General features: G+C 38.7%; 1 protein-coding gene and 1 pseudogene across 1 annotated transcript in view; both read left to right on the plus strand.

Annotated features, from left to right (window-relative positions):
• The window catches only part of GALNT14 (polypeptide N-acetylgalactosaminyltransferase 14), a 3,768,866-nt gene that overhangs the window by 1,324,702 nt on the left and 2,430,177 nt on the right, over positions 1-13,987 (plus strand). The gene's annotated exons all lie outside the window — the stretch shown is intronic.
• On the plus strand, positions 9,629-9,771 carry LOC122792509 (annotated as a pseudogene).

Consider the following 13,987-nt stretch of genomic DNA (forward strand, 5'->3'; position numbering starts at 1 on the left):
TCGGAGTCTTAGAGGTCCTCGTTGACCTAGACCGCTCTCGGATCTGACCTGCCAGTCAGACCCGACTGCCATACCTTCTACACCCTCGGATCCAACCAGACCCATGGATCCAACAGTTTTGCCAAATCCAGTCGTTATTGAAGGCTTCCCCCCTAGACCCAGGAGATCGGATCCGGGGCTTTCAAGCAGGTCTCCCACAGCAAGGTCGGGCCATTCCTCTCTATCTTCCCATTCCACCAGGAGTCTGCTCCCCTGAGATACGGATAGGATGATGAAGAGCTTTCTCAAGGCCCAAATTGAGTTGGGCTTGGTGTCATCCCCTGCCCACTTGCTCAGGGGATATTCAGCAATCACAGAACTCCTCTCTCCTTGACAAACGCATCTGGGTACAGTCCCCCAGGATGAAGGCATCCCTAGGTAGAGGCCAACAGTGTCGGGCATTGCTTACCCTTCCTACACCATCTGGGTCCCTGGTAGGTTCAACTCCGTCACTCTCGGAGCTGGTGATGCCTCGAGCCTGCAAGGTTGGTGGGGGTTACCGCGGAGTGGGTTTGGGACTGGAGCTTTCAGATCACTCCCTTCCTCTGGGGGTCTCCACTTTGGCCAGCTCGGGGCCCAGTATCATCCGGGGACATTGGTGCTTCCTCAGGGTCACCCCTTCATCCCACTTGGCTGTGACCAGTGAGGAGGAATGGGGCTTCATCCAGCCCACTGGCTTTCCGGGCAATAGAGAGGACTGTCTCTGGCTGGGCAGCTGCCTCTACCTCAGCTTTGGATCCTCTCCAGCCTCGATCGATGTTGGGCGATGAGACATCATCATCCAACCAGGGTCAGTCCACCTGTGAGCACCTTCAGATGGGCATTGCCCCCATTGGGGTGCCTTCCTCTTCCAAATCCTCCCCAGAGCACCCCGTGGATTAGCCTTCTTGGAAGAGGAAGTGCAAGAGGAGGCACTTGGACTCCCGTCGATAGTCCCTCACTGAAGACATGGATTTTGAGGAAGGAAACAGGTCCCCCAGACTTCCATCCAAAGAGGTGTGCTTTAGGGACATCCTCAAGATACTTAAACAGAGTGGCAGTTAGTGAACCCCCACCCATCTTCAGAGGAATCTGTTTCTGAAGGCCTTCGGGATGGGGCCATCTTCTATCTGGGTGTCCCCCCCTGCCAATGAGTTCATCCAGCTCATATCCAGCAGGGAGTGGAAGAAGCCAGACACAATGGAGCCAGTTCCTAATAAAGCTGATAAGTTCCAGGGAAAAAAAGTTCAAATCCACCATTTGATAAATAGTTTAATGCTCAGGACATAAACAGCATAAATAGCAGAACAAAGCTTTTGAGTAAAAAACTCTTCTTCAGTGTTTAATAAAATTGTCCTGCCATAGCACAAGCATATACTATTTATTGATTGGTGAATTTGGACTGTTTTTTCCTGGAATTCTGACTGTTTTTCATCCAAGTCCTTTGATTTGCTGAAGACCTGTTACTTTGTAAAGCTGATAAGTTCTTAAGACCCCCAAAGACAAAGCTTTTTGGAGCAAGGGTGTTCCCATTGATGCCATTGTAGTAGCCACAGCTACAAAAAAAAGCTCACCAAGCTGAGCTTCATGGTCCATCCCCTGAACGGGGAGTCCCGGGTGATTGACCATTTGCCTCAGCTACATTCAGATTGAGTGTAACCAACTACATGGCACACTTTACCCAGCTGCAAGGGGACATGGTATCAGAGCTCTCCACTTCCCTTTCTGAGTTGCTACCTCTGGAGAGTCTGAAACTGGTCTCTCCAAAGCTGTCTACTGTGACTTCTGTGGCAAACACCTTGATGAGGTTGATCTCCAATGCAGTGGAGGCCACCTCTCGAGCAGTGGGCACTGGCATTGCCATTAGGCTCCATGCCAGACTTTGTCTTTGCAGGTTTGCAGAACCTTTCAAGGTGTCTTTCAGCAACTCCCCTTTCGATGGGTCAATTCTGTTTGGCCGTTCTGTCAAAGAAACTTTAATCCTGTAGTGAGCAGGAGGGAAAGACTCTGCCCACAGTTAGGATCAAGTTCTCTACTCCCCAACAATCCTTTTCCAAAAATCAGGGGGGTAGTAAGAAACTCTGGTTCTGCAGGTCTCAGTCTTTCTTCCAGGATGCTGCACTGGATCTTTTTCCTCCAGCCGGGGAAGGGGGTTTGACAACAGACACCACCACAGAGGCAGAGGGGGTCCACAGAACTGGAAACCTTTCTTGGTGAAGCCCTCTCAGTGCTCCAGAAGCGCTGCCTGACTGTTTGTCCTGGAGGCAGTTGGAGGTTGTCTCTCCCTCCACCCACTACCCTGGACAAGCATTACCTCAGATCAGTAGGTATTGAACATTGTATCCTGAGGTTACTTCATACCCTTTTCTCAGCCCCCTCCAGCTCAGAAATCTCTCCTGGATGTTCCACCCCACCAAAGGGAGTTGGCCCTTCTAGATGTCTGAGACCTCCTTCAAAAAAGAACAATCCAGGAGGTTGCAACAGGACATCGAGGGGCCAGAACATATTCTCGCTTTTTATTTGGTGCCCAGGAAAACTGGGGACCTACTTCCCATTTTGGACCTTAGTGATTTAAATTTGTTGGCCAACAAGTCAAAGTTCTGGATGGTCACTGTTCAGTCCATTCTGCCTCTTCTGCAGAAGGATGATTGGATGTGCTCAGTGGATCTCAAGGATGCATACTATCACATCAGAAGTGACAAACACTCCAGGAGATACCTGCATTTCCATCTGGGGGACAATCACTATCAGTTCAGAGCTCTGCCCTTTGGTCTCACCACAGCCCCCCCCCCGGGTGTTTGCCAAAGGTATAGCAGTAGCACCAGCTTATCTGCTGCAAGGTTTCCAGGTCTTCCCGTACCTGGATTATTGGCTCTTCATGACCCCCACAAGGCATCATCTCACACAGGCCACAGATTACACATTCAGTCTATTTCAGGACCTAGGCATCACAGTCACCCTGCCCAAATCCCATCTTGCTCTGTGTCAGAGCCTGGAATTTATCAGGGTCCTTCTGGACATGGTGTCAGAGACCTTAGCACATCCCCAGCACAGAGTTGAGATGATCCAAGACCAGGTCCGTCTTCTGCTGGATCTGGAGTGTCCCACAGTCCACTTAATCTTGCAAGCACTAGGTTCAATGGTGCAGCAATACAATTAGTTCCTCTCGCCAGATATATGAGGGTCCTGCAATGAACCCTGGTGGTGCAATGGTCAGCTCACCTTCATCCCATGTCTATGGTTGTCAGGATTTCAAGTCTGTAGATGCCACCTTGTTGGCTCCAGGCTCAGGATCTTCTTCTAGGCCGACCCTTCTGTCTTCCCCAACCCCAAGCCATGGTGATCAATGATGCCTCCCTGTTGGGGTGGAGGAGGCATTATCGGGGAAGGACTGTTCAAGGCATATGGTCCCCCAAGAGACCAAATTGCACATAAATGTCCTGGAGATGAGAGCAGTCCTTCTAATGCTGTAAACCTTTCATGACTACCTACCTCTCAGGACCATTGCAATTCAATCAGACATCATGGCAGTGGTCTGGTACATCAACAAGCAGGGGGAAACACAATCTTATGCCCTGTGCAGAGAGTCCATGAGAGTGTGAGAATGGCCGATATCTTCCAGGCACTTTCTTTTGCAATGCACATTCCCGGCAGTTTCAATGTGCTAGCTGACAAACTCAGCAGACCTCTCCTGAGTCCTCACAAATGGTCCCTGAATACGTCATTAGCATGTTAGATATTCATCCGCTGGGGTGTTCCTTGCTCAGATCTTTTTGCCTCCCTGGACAACCACAAATGCAGCAGCTATTTTGCCCTGATCCCCTGAATAAGAGAGTCACCCAGGGATGCTGTGGTTCACGATTGACTGTCGGGACTTCTATATGCCTATCCCAGAACTCCCCTCATCCCCAAGGTCTTACAAAAATCTCTTCGCCTGAAGACTTCTCTCATCCTCATTGCCCCCTTCTGGCCTCATCAGGCATGGTTTTCCCTCCTTTGGTCTCATCTGAAATATCCGCTTTGGATACTAGATCACATTCCAGATCTCATTTTCCATCCTTGGGGGCTTTCTCTTCCCAGTCTTCATCCTCTTCATCTGACTGCTTGGTACCTCCAATTCCAATAATTCTTTCCCAGCCCAGACTTCCTTTCTTGGTTAAGACCATTATTTTGGCTTCCCAAAGGCCATCTTCTGAGAAGGTGTATTCTAGCAAATGGAGGAGATTGTCTATATGGGCAAAACAATGCAATCTAGATCCCTTTTCAACTTCTGTTCCTGACATCTTGTTGTTCCTGGCCTCTGTTTTACAAAAGGGGGATAGCTTCTCCATGATTAAACTTCAACTGGCTGCTATCTCTAACTTCCATTTGAGTGAAAGTCCCACTTTTTTTCTAGGCTGTGCAAGGCATTCTAAAAAAAGGGATCTTTCTACTCAGACCTCCTGTAAAGGATCCCTCCCCTCCATGGGATCTCACTCTGGTGCTGCAGTCATTAACACAGAAACCTTTTGAGCCTGTGGCAATCTGTGACCTCAAATTCCTGTCCTGGAAGATGGCCTTTTGGTGGTGGTTACTTCAGCCAGGAGGGTCTCCGAATTACAAGCTCTCTGCATAAAGCCTCCCTTTATGGTATTCCATAGGGATAGGGTGTCTCTCAGGACCAGTCCTTCCTTTCTCCCTAAAGTAGCTTTGGAAGTGAATTTTAATCAGTCGATTCAACTTCCTGTGTTCTTTACAAATATTTTCAATAAAGGAGAATATCAGTTGCATTGTTTGGATGTTCATAGGCAGTTATGTTTTTACCTCAAGTGGACTGAAAATTTTCATAAGTCTGATCAGCTCTTTGTTGCCTTTTCTCAGGCCAGGAGAGGTCAAGCAATTTCCAATGTGTCTATTTCTGATTGGATCGCCAGCTTTATTTCTTATATTTATGAAAGCAGGCACCTGGAGCTCACCAGACCAGTCAAAGCTCACTCTTCTAGGTCGGTAGCCACATCTTCCGCCTTCTTGACTAAACTTTCTTTAGAAAAGATTTAAATTGCTGCTACTTGGTCTAATCCGCATACCTTTGTTGCTCATTACAAGTTAAACTTGGTGTCCAGAAATAGGGCTTCTTTTGGTTCTTTTGTGCTCTGGCATACCCTTCCATGAGACCTCCCAGGGTTATTAGTAGCTGGAGACTCTGACCTATCCATGATCAATAATGATATGGATAGCATCACATAAAGAGTTATGTAATTAACAATAACTTGGAATCTGTGCTACCCAGTGTCATTATTCATCATGTTCCCACCCTCAATCCCCCCTCCTTCTGGTGATTTGGGAGTTAGGGAGGGATGTATACTTTGGCATCCTTTCATCTTCTTAGGCAATGTTAACTGCCTCCTTTTACTATCCAGCAAACTCGATCTGAGGGTCTTGGGTAGCAAAGGATCTTGGGAAGGAGAGGAGCTTGAGCGCAGGAGCTGTCTTCCTAGTTGCTGACTTGGATCCAATATCGGATCCTAGACCCATCCGTGATGAATAGTGACATTGGATAGCACAGATTCCAAGTTATAGTAAGTACATAACTCTTTTTTCACACTCTGGATCTACTCACACAAGATCAGGGGTGTTTGATGCATTCTGACTGCAATCAACTTAAGCTAACTGCCTGGATGATAGGGTCTTAATTCTATTTAGGTACCTCTTCCTGTATGCTTTTCCACCCTTTCCACTGATAACCAAGGGTACTTTTTTTAAGTTTTTATTGGATTTTCAGTTTGTAAAATAATCACAGCAATATTTTTTTTTGAAGATTTTTATTGGATTTTCTATTTGTAAAATAATCAGAGCAATATTTACAGTCAGAGATTTATAAACATAATAAATGAAAAAAATTCAACTAAACTTCACACACACACAAAAAAAACAACTATTTACAGGAGTGTCCATTAACCATCAAATCATTTAACTTATTATATGTTACATTAAATCTAAAATGCAGTTATTTTTGCTTGTCAAACAAATCTCTTAAGTTTTGTCCATGCATTGTAGCAAGAGGTAATCCTGGTTGTTCTTGACTTAATTGCAATGATTTCTGGGGGACAGACGTCAGTTACAATATTTATAAATTCTTTGAAGGTGGGTGTAGATTTGCTCTTCCAATTCTGAGTTATAACCTTTCTTGCTATAAATAGTATAGACCACAAAATGAGATATTTCATTTTTTAACACGTATAGGAATAGGAGTGTTAAAACGGATTAGTGATTTAGATAAAACAAATTTATCTCCAAAACAGCCCGTAAAAAGAGTTTGATGTTATTCCAATAAGGTGTTAAGACAGTGCAGTCAAAAAATATGTATTGCTAATCTGCTTTAGGTTCTTGCTTACATCTCCAACAAACTTGTTTCTGCTTGAACATTAATTCAATTATATGTGGTGTGAAGAAAGCTCTCAGCAAAAATTTCCTGGTAAAGAGATTCCATCTAAGAGATAAAGTTGTATGTTTAGAAAATATTTTTATCTTCTTCACTCAAAGCTCTAGTATTAATTTGGGCACAGTAGTTCCAATAACTGTCATTGCAACTTTCTGTTTCTCTCCTCACAACTCTTTATAATTTAGATACGAGACGTTGTCCCAATGTGTTTTGTTGCATTAAGAATATTAGATATTCAGGTAATTTGGGGATATGATCTCTTATCCTTGGTTGCATTAACTTAATTTCCCCCTCTGCATGTTGTCTGCAGGATTGTACATCTCGTCACATGTCTTTATCTAAATTATAGTTGTTTTTAATATAATCAACAGAATGTAGCTTTTTATCTTTCATTAACTGAAACCAGTATAGCAGATTTTTCTCTTTAAATGTGGTAACTGTTTCTAACTTGGAGTTGCAGATGTTATTTTAGATATATGCCATGGGAAATATAAGGAAGATCCATGTTTTGTATGCCAGGTTTCAATATATAACAAATTTAAAAATGCTTAATATAGTAGAAATGAAAGAGGAGTCACTTGTTTGATGAATTGTTCCTATAAGGTAATCATTAAATAACCAGTGCAGACTGTTATTTAGTATGAGATAATTATTAGAATATCTATTATGTTTAGAGTTTATAAAAATATTTTCTAAAAACTCTTTCCACCTGTATTGTTTTTATAATTGATGACAGTGAATATAATTCTAGATCGAGTAGCCCTATTTCTCCTGCAGCCCAGTTTCTCATGTGATGGTTTAAAGCAATTCTTGGTTTATTGGGATACCAGAGAAATCTTAAAATTAAAATGTTACATTCTTTAATACAACTTTTTGCGGGGGTAATGTTAGTGATTTTGTGTGTGTGTGTGTGTGTGTGTGTGTGTGTGTGTGTGTGTGTGTGTGTGTGTATATATATATATATATATATATATATATATATATAAGATTTTTGATAAGATAATTATTTTGATTATAGATAACCTCTCTTCTATCATGAAGGAAATTGTATTCCATTTGTCTATTAGATTCTTTATATTGTTTATACAGTTAGTATGATTGTAATTTATCATATCTAATGTTATCTGCTATAATTATTCCTAAATAATTCATTTTCTTCTCTTTAACAATATATTTAATGAATTTATTTTTTATTCTATTATTTGTATTTATAGGTAGGATTTTTGTTTTGTCATCATTAAATGTTAAACCAGATTTTCTTTGAAATACATCCAGTGCTAAGAAAACTGCAGATAGGGGATTATCATTGTCATTTAATGTCAGTAGAATGTCATCAGCAAACAGTTGAATTTTAGAGTTTAAATTCTCATATATGTTAATACCTTTTATATCTATATTTGATCTGAGGAAATTAGCAAATGGCTCCATAATAAGGGAAAAAGCAGAGGTGAAAGAGAATATCCTTTGGTTCTTTTCAAAATTTGTACAGAATCATAAGTAAAAGTATCCATTTTAACATATGCAAAACAATCATTATAAAGAAGATTAATAAGATGTGTGAAGTTACTTGAGTAATTATATTTTTCTAAAACCAGCAAGAGATATTTCCAGTTTACCTAGTCAAAAGCACTATTAATATCAATACTCATTAATATTAAGTTCTCTTCTGCCTCATTTGCAAAGTCAATTGCTGTGATTATTCTTATTATCATAAGTATTTCTGTTTAAGATAAAGCCAGTTTGATCTTCGTCAATCATGGAGGGTAGAATATATTTTAATCTATTAGCATGAATGCCAGGAACATTTTATAATTTGCATTTAAAAGTGAACTCATATTGTATGAGGAGTATTCCGTAGGATCTTTGTCAGTTTTTAAAACTGGAGAGATAAGAGTATATTTCCAGGAAGGAGGCTCTTTAGCTAGGTCCTTGACTAGTATGTCTAGAGCTTCTTTAGGTGACAGGTTATGAAGTTCAGATATAATCCCATAATTACCTGGTGCTTTATTAGGTTTCAGTTTAGACATTTTGAGTTTAAAGTTCAGACATAGAGATCAGTTTGTCAATTAATGTCATTTGGTCATCAGATGTTTTGTTTTTTATATTTTTTAATAAATATTTTAAATTATTTCTTCTGGATATATTAATATATTATTTTGATTGATTTTATTTTAATAATCTCTAAATTCCTTTAGAATATCTTCTATTTTGGTTACTTTTATTTTCTTCCTATGTGAGAAGACTTCTTTTATGTGATTGGACTTACTGAGTAATTTTATTTTTATGGCTAAATTATGCACAAATTTTGGGGTTAATAGAGAAGTTAATCATCTTAAACTTCTCAAGTTGATTTTAGCTTTATGGTTTAAGATTTCCAAGTATTTGTTGTTTAGCTTATTAATCTCTTCTGTATTATTATTTTGTCTGATCTTCTAATTTTAACTTATCAAGTTTTTCTTGTATTTCATGTAATTCTTTGTCCCGTTGTTTTTTTTTTTTAGTTGACAGCCAACTAGTGACTCTACCAAAAGGATATCCTTTTAGTGCATTTCATAAATACATTTCTGAAGTATCTTCTGTATTAATTTCTATAAAGGAAAAGATTATTTTACTAAACAAAGTCCTTAAAATCTTTTATTTCTTAAATTCCTTTAAACAAGTGTTATATGCTGGTAATCTTCTGATTTTAACATTATTATTAGATTTCAAAAACAGATCATAGGTAATTGCATTACGATCTGAAAGCAGACAGGTTACTGTTTTGACTTTGCTTAATGTATCAGTCAGGTCATTAGAGATATAAACTCTAGATTGTGTTCCATGTGTGGGAATAATGGGTAAAAAATAATTAATTTGGTTTTGAAAATTCATTTAGGTCTCTAAGATGAAACAATTCAGTAAATTTTAACAATGCCTTTGCAGATGCCTGTATTCTCCTTATACCTATTGTGTTAGTATTACTTGGTGACAATATACAATTAAAATCTCCTGCTAGAGTGATATTGCCTTTCAGGTTTTGAATTACTTGTTCTAGATGTTGGTCAACTGTTTTAATTCCTATTCCAGAAATCCAGTACAAGTTTATAAGAGTTAATATCCTCTTATTATATTTTATAGTTACAGTACAAAGCATACCTTTATCATCTTGATATGTTTCTGTAACTGTAGGCATATGCAATGAATTTCTCCATAATAGAGCAATAGTGGCACTATCATAGCCAATGAGGTTTAACTGAGGCATGATTATTGATAATTGAAAACGAATCCCCTCATTTTTTATTATATTGTGAACTGGATAATACAGTGTAGTTTTTAGTATTTAGCCTATCTGTGTCTTTTGTTAATAAGTGTGTTTCCTGTAAAAAATAACTTGCGAATTAAGAAATTCAAATATCTTTTTAAACTACCCCTCTTGCATCCGTTATTTAATCCATTGACATTTATGGAAATACAGTCAATAGCTGCCATTTGTCTTAATGATCAAAACTATACATGTACTTCTCAGAGATAATGACACACTGTTAGTAAAGAACTGCTTAGCAATCATCATGTGAACATTAACATTTGGAGGTTTGATTAGACATAAAATAGTTACTATTGTGGGTACTCAAGCACTCAAAAAAGCTAAAAAATATAATTATCATTAAACATGTACTTTTAAAATCCCTCTTGCCCCCCCAGAGTCTAACACTCTTTGCTTGAATAGTCTAACCATCCAAGGAAACACATCCATCCACTACTCTGACAAAAAAACACCAAAAAAAGTCTAAACATATAATGAAGTATTTCACTGTGGAAGAGGTTCACAGGTCAACAAAACTCGAGTATAAAATATGTATGATGACTAAACCAACCACAGCGATAGAGTAAAGTAAAATAACAATGTAAAACTTTATTCAGGTAAACACTTTCATGCTCTTGAGAGCACTTTTTCATATCAACTAAAACAGTAGTTAAAAACATCTCTTTAAATAGTTACACAACCAGAATAATCAGGATCACATGACTAAACTAATAAAGTCATTTAAACAAATTACGTACTTCAAGAAATGGTCTTAAAGGGACTTTACCATTAGGACCTGGAAGTCTATCAGATTGCAGTCTGATAATCCATTGAATTTTATGTTGTTCTGTGACATTTCTAATATTCCCAAGATGTTCACTCCCATATAAACATTCTAACACCCTGGACTTAAAGAAATGAGTAGGACCATTATCTTGTACATGTTTGGCCAGGGCATTCCTCAAGTCTAATTTCTTAATGGCTGTGACATGTTCCCCAATTGTCTCTCTTAACATCCTATTTGTCTTTCCTACATTAGAAAGAGGGACAAACATCTCAGCTCGCTATATATACCACATTCTGAGTGGAGCAATCAACTCTAACTCTAATCATAAAGTCTTGATCTGTAACAGGATGTTTAAAACAGGTGGTCTTATTAATCAAACAAATAATTACATTTCCCACAGGGTATTGTACGTCTTCCTCTAACTCTTCTAATATCCCTGTTACTGCCATAGCATAATAATCTCTTCATGCACTTCTTATTCCTAAAAGAGAAATGTGGGTGATCCCCTACAATCCCACTAATCCTGTCATCAGATAATAAAACAGACCAATTCTTCATTATAATATTTCAGAACACATTCACATTATTGATATAATATAGAGTAAAAGTAACCCTTGAGGTAATGGGGTTATCGCAGCACTGCTGCTGTCCCGACTATATCCTGAGAAGTAAGGACAAGCACATTCACTCCTCAATTTCCTGGTATCAGTGACCATACCCTCTACTTCTCTGTCCCTATACCCCCTTTAACTAAACTCTTGTTGAAGTATATTCAGATTTGATACAAAGGTAATATCTATATTATTCAATCTAGAAATTCTCATTCCCCATCCTCTTAACACATTTCTAAAAAACTCTAGAGGGATGCATGCTATCTCTCCTCAAAGTTGTATTAGTTTAACAAGGTTTCCTATATAACCTAGTGTTAAAAGTACCATCTCCAGATCTATAAATTTCAACATCTAAAAAAACTATGGCTTTCAAAGAACTTTTTTATGTAACCACAAAAAAGAGGTTGTACTATGCAGATCATCAATAAATTCTTGAATGGCATCACCCGCTCCCATCCACAGCAAAAATATGTCATCCACAAGTCTTTTAAAAAAATCTAATATATTGTAAAAACTTATTCCCATTCACGACAAAAGTATCTTCCCAGTAAGCCATAACTAAATTGACATAACTACTGGTGCAGGACATGCCCATGGCTATACCAGACACTGCCAATACTAACAGTCTTCAAACAAGAAAATATAATTCTCTAAAATTAACTTAAAGAGCAAATCAAGTCAATTTTCCTATTGCTAAAACAACTGTACTTCTCCAAAAAGAACATATAAAAGTGAGGCCTGCAGCATTTGGAATTTTTGTAAAGAGTGACTGTACATATAAAGTAATAAAGAAACATGATTCAAAACCATTACTGACAACACAAGATTTGAAGAAGGCAGTTTGCTGAAAGCACTTGTCCTCTAACAGCTATTTTGTGATTTTGTGATTTTAATCTGTTTATTAAACACTTTTTGCAAGAGGTTTTAACTTGGAAGCTTCTCCTATCTCTGTGGCTGAACAGTGATTTTATCATTATTCATTAATCTCTAAGAAAACTGGTAGCCCCTCCTTGTGACATTTAGTTTGTGTTAGAGAACCTAGCAATTGCTCCATTTGAACATGCTAATCTGGTTGACTTGAGGTTTTTAACATGGAAAACTGTATTCTCTAATTGCTCTTATCACTGTAAAAGGAGTATCTGAGTTTCAAGCTCTTGTGGTGAGTCAACCCTACCTTGTTTTCCTTAAGGAGTGGGTTTCTTTGAGAACTAATCCTTATTTTATGGCTAAAGTACTATCCACATTTACATTATGCCAGACTATCCATTTTTCCATTTTTCTTTCCTAAAGTTAAAAATGAGGAAGAAAGGATACTTCATATCTTGGATGTCCACATACTACTGAGGTACTATATTGACAGAATAAATCTTTAAGATTTTTGGATCAGTCGTTCATTTATTTTGAAGGTAAGAAGAGGGGGCAACCTTTGCAGAACAAACTATTTCCAAATGGTTGTCATAGGCTGTTACTTGTTTTATACCACCACAACAAAACTATTCCAGGCAGGATCAAGGCCCACTCTGCCACGGTCTTGGCTTCATCTATGCTGTTTTGGCAACAACTAGATTCTAGAAGTATTCTAGAAGAAGCAACTTGTTCCTCTATTTATATGTTTACAAGGCATTACAAGGCTGATTTCTTTTCTAGGTCTAGTCCATTCTCCAGGAGCTCCTAAATCTTCAACCTCCCAACTGAACTAAGCTAGTATAATCTATTCATAAAGCTATAACTATTGCTGCAAGTATCAGTATAATGAACACAGTACAGTTGTATAAGTATACTTACAATAACAGTAGATGTTTAAGTGATCATTGCTGCAGTAACCACTCCCACCATCCACCCCCTTGTGTTTTGGTGTGTTGTTTATCCAAGGGTATGGACACTTGTCTTTTGCTATCCCTAGCATTGCTCTTTTGGTGCTCAGCCTCCCTTTCTCCATTGGCATGAAAGCTGTGAAGGGCTTAATGCCCAAAGCTTTTTGTCAGCTCAGTTTGGGCATGTTTAAGGTGCGTGAAGCTTTGGAAGCTGGTCGGCTTTTATATACTTGGCAAGATATATCCCATATAGCTAAGGCTACTGCAGTAGTGATCATCCAAGCATCTACTCTATGGTAAACTTACTCACACAGCTGTGCTTTCTTTGTCACATTTACTGTTAAGTCAGTCTCTTAATGTTGTTGTGATTATTGAGCAATTCAAGGAATTCTTGATTTATAGTCTTAGCTATTTTGTTAATGAAATTAATTTGTTTTTGATGGATTGTCTTTTAATTTTGCTAATGATTAGCAAAGATCATTGTAATTTATATATTGTAAACATGCAATGCAAAAAGGTCATTGCTCTGACTTAGACTTCCTTCCCAATCATGCATCTCAGAATAGCGGTTGTCAATGTACAGTTGTGTTCTGTTGCTAACATTGTATGCCTCCCTCTTTAACAGTATAGCATTAAATGTTAATCTGATGTATTTATTTACTTTTGTTTACCAGGTTCACCTCACTAGTTTTTGACCTACTTTTAGGGGCAACCCCAGATGGTATTCATACTGATTGACAGAAAGTAGGCCAAGGCACTAGGAAAATTCCTCTACTCTTCTTTACATTATTCAGGATGAGAGACGCTCATTTAAAGCTACTGAACAGATTGTGAATGAAGGAACAAGCAAGAAAGCAATAGTGGTAGTTACTACTTTGTCTGTTTTTTTTAACAGTATAAAGTCTGATGAAGTTGGTGGTAGAACCAGAACTGTCCCAGATCCCTGAAGGTGGTATGCGGGCAATGTTATGGAGAGGCTGACAGGGAAAGAAAGCATACATCCAGCCTCTTAGAGCAAGACATCTGGACAAAGATACAAATAATGGGAGGACA

Source organism: Protopterus annectens, chromosome 1.part2, assembly GCF_019279795.1.
Source record: "Protopterus annectens isolate FY-2018-M chromosome 1.part2, PAN1.0, whole genome shotgun sequence".
NCBI lineage: Eukaryota > Metazoa > Chordata > Ceratodontiformes > Protopteridae > Protopterus > Protopterus annectens.